This window comes from Sminthopsis crassicaudata, chromosome 5 (assembly GCF_048593235.1).
Source record: "Sminthopsis crassicaudata isolate SCR6 chromosome 5, ASM4859323v1, whole genome shotgun sequence".
Taxonomy (NCBI): Eukaryota; Metazoa; Chordata; class Mammalia; order Dasyuromorphia; family Dasyuridae; genus Sminthopsis; species Sminthopsis crassicaudata.
In genome coordinates this window covers 37,166,020-37,169,010 of record NC_133621.1, presented here as the reverse complement: position 1 = coordinate 37,169,010, position 2,991 = coordinate 37,166,020, and the positions used below count along the sequence as shown (strand labels likewise).

The window sequence follows — 2,991 nt, the reverse complement described above, 5'->3', positions numbered from 1 at the left end:
CCTTCATATCAGAGTGATTCATACAATGAGCGCTATCTCCTCCCTCTATTTCCCGTTAGGTTCCTTCCTGGGGGCTAAGTCAGTACTTAACAGTTCTCTAGCTCAGAGTTGACACCTTTAGTTGCCACCTCTAAAGGAGTTGACACCTTCGCAAGAGCTTGCTGATTGGTCTGTAAGCCCATTCTCCGGGAGTATTTAAGGAGCCAGGATTCCGGAAGAAGGGAATTGCAGATTCTGCGGTGGAGCTGACTGGGGACGCTTGGACAAGAGAAGATTCGCAAGAACGGAAGGAAAAGCAGAGAAAAATCCTCCTCCCAGAGAAGGCTTATAATTGAGAGCAGACAGGACACTCCAATTTAGCGCCCAACGCGGGGAGCTGTGCTGGAGGCAGCAGCAGCAGCAGAGGCAGCAGCAGCAGCAGCAGCAGCAGCAGCAGCAGCAGCAGCAGCAGCAGCAGCAACAGCGGCCTCAGAAGCAGCGGCAGCAGCAGCACTAGCAGAAGCGGCAGCGGCAGCAGCAGCCTCCTGAGGAGCTTAACATGGCGACGGGGGGGCCGGCGGCGGGGGGTCTGCGCGAGCAGCGGCGCTACGGCTTATCTGGCGGGAGCCTGGGCCAGGACAATCTCACCGTGGTGCACGTGAAGCTCACGGACACGGCGATCCGGGCGCTGGAGACCTACCAGAGCCACAAGCATGGAACTCCTTCCAGACCTTCCATTCAGTTCCAGGGATTCGAGGGGCTGCTCAGAATTCCCAAAAAGGATCGTCCAAAGGAAGTGCAGAACTTTAGCTTCTCCCTGTCAACCCCTGGCAAAGATCACCCTCAGGAAAGCTTTGAGTGCGTCCGCCAAACTGTCTCCACTTCTGGGGCCTCACAGCTCCACTGCCTGGGAGTTATTCAAGATCAAGTTACAGTCAGGGCAACAAAGGACTCCTCTCAAGTGCCAAGAGAAGGCAGGAGGCAGGCAGAAGAGGAATCCCGGAACCCAGGGACAAACGTTAGCAAAGCCGGCGGACCCATTGCAGGAAGAAGAGAAGAAATTGGGAAAGCGCCTCCAGCTGGGCCACAGGCAGCCCCCGAGAGAAAAAGGGCAGCTCCTATTGAGCCTGCACCTACCCTCCGGAAGACCCAGCTGAAGGACAGTGTTTCTGGGCGGCCCTACAGAGCCAGGGTGATTCACCTCCTGGCCCTGAAGACTTACAAGAAACCAGAACTCTTGGCTCGATTACAGAGAGATGGCGTTTCTCCAAAAGACAAGGACTCCCTCGGAGCCATCCTTCAACAGGTGGCCAAGCTGAATCCCAAGGACCTCTCTTATTCCTTAAAGGATTCTGTATTTCAAGAGCTCCAAAATGATTGGCCGGGATACAATGAGACAGAGAGAGAGTCCCTGGAGTTAGTGCTATCGAGAAAATTGAATCCATCTCCCCAGAATGACTCGAGCACCAGCGCTTCAGAAGCTCCTCAACGTTCTAGGAAAGAGGCTGCGCCTTCTGCTTCTCAGAAACGCCTCTTGGATTCAGATTTCATAGATCCTTTAAGGAATAAAAAACCTCGGATATCTCACCTGACAAATAGAGCTCATCCAACATGCAACGGTCATTTGAATTCTACCCTTCAAAAAAATGCTGGGGCTCCACCCCCACCCCCATCACCTCCTCCCTCTCCTCCTCCTCCTCCTCCTCCTCCTCCTCCTCCAACTGCTGCCAGCCCAACTCCACCACCTCTTCCTTCAACCCACCTTCCAGTTTCAAATCCTCCTCAGACTGCAAAGTCTAGCTCCAAGTCCCCTAGCACTCCAGAAGGCAGGGGGACTCAAGATCTACCTATGGACAGCTGTAGTCCAAATGGTAGCATCTTTGAGCGCCAGCAGGACAAAGATACCTCTAGGACTTCTTTGGAAATCCCACCCCCTGATTCAATCCTGTCGAAGGGTGCAAAGCCCATGGAAGACAAGCATTCAATGGCACATAAAAAATCTAAAGAAAAATCTAAAAAACATAAGGAAAAGGACCCAATTCAAAAACAGCCCATTGAGGAAAAGGGGAAAGACCTTAAGACGAAAGAGGAAATTGCCAAGCTAAATAGCTCTAGTCTGGATTCAAATGACGGAGTTAAAGAGGTTGGCCCTACCTCCACTGACCCTTCATCAACTATTGAACTGCCAGATTACTTAATAAAATATATTGCTATTGGCTCACATGAGCAACGCCAGAATTATACAGATGACTTCAATACAGAGTATGATGAGTATAGAACTTTGCATGCCAGAATGGAGACGGTGGCCACAAGGTTTAGGAAACTTGATGCAAAACGTCAGCGTCTTTCTCCAGGCTCCAAAGAGTATCAGACTCTTCATGAAGAGGTCTTAAAAGAATATCAGAAGCTCAATCAGGCTAGTCCCAATTACCATGAAGAAAAATCCAGATGTGATTATCTTCATAACAAGTTGGCTCACATCAAAAGACTAATAGGTGAATTCGACCAACAGCACTAGACCTCTGCTTAGACCAGAAGATGTGAATAAACTTAAGCTTATTTATTTAAAATTTCAAATGAATTGCTGGAAGATTCTAAAATATTGAAACTTGGCCATTTGAAAGTTTCACTATTAGCAAACTTTGGGTTACGTTTTTTTTTTTTATTTTGTAATTTTTTTACCACAATATTTCTTGTATTCATTTTTTCCAAATTTCCCCCTCTCTCCCTCTACTCCCTCCCCTAGATGACAGGCAATCCCACACATGTTAAATGTGTTAACAGCATATCCTAGATACAATATATGTGTGGAAAACCAAACTTCTTCTTGCACAGTAAGAATTGTATTCTGAAGGAACAAGTAACCTGGGTGGAAAGACAATAGTGCAAACAGTTTACACTCAACTCCCAGTGTTCCTTCTCTGGGTGTAGCTGTTTCTGTCCATCATTGCTCAACTGGAACTGAATCAGATCTTCTCTTTGTTGAAGATATCCACTTCAATCAGAATATTT

The 2,991-nt window shown here is 48.1% G+C and overlaps 1 pseudogene; it reads left to right on the top strand.

The window, feature by feature from the left end:
• Positions 1–538: 538 nt before the first annotated feature.
• Positions 539–2,497, top strand: LOC141543825 (RNA polymerase II elongation factor ELL2 pseudogene; annotated as a pseudogene).
• The last annotated feature ends 494 nt before the right edge of the window (positions 2,498–2,991 follow it).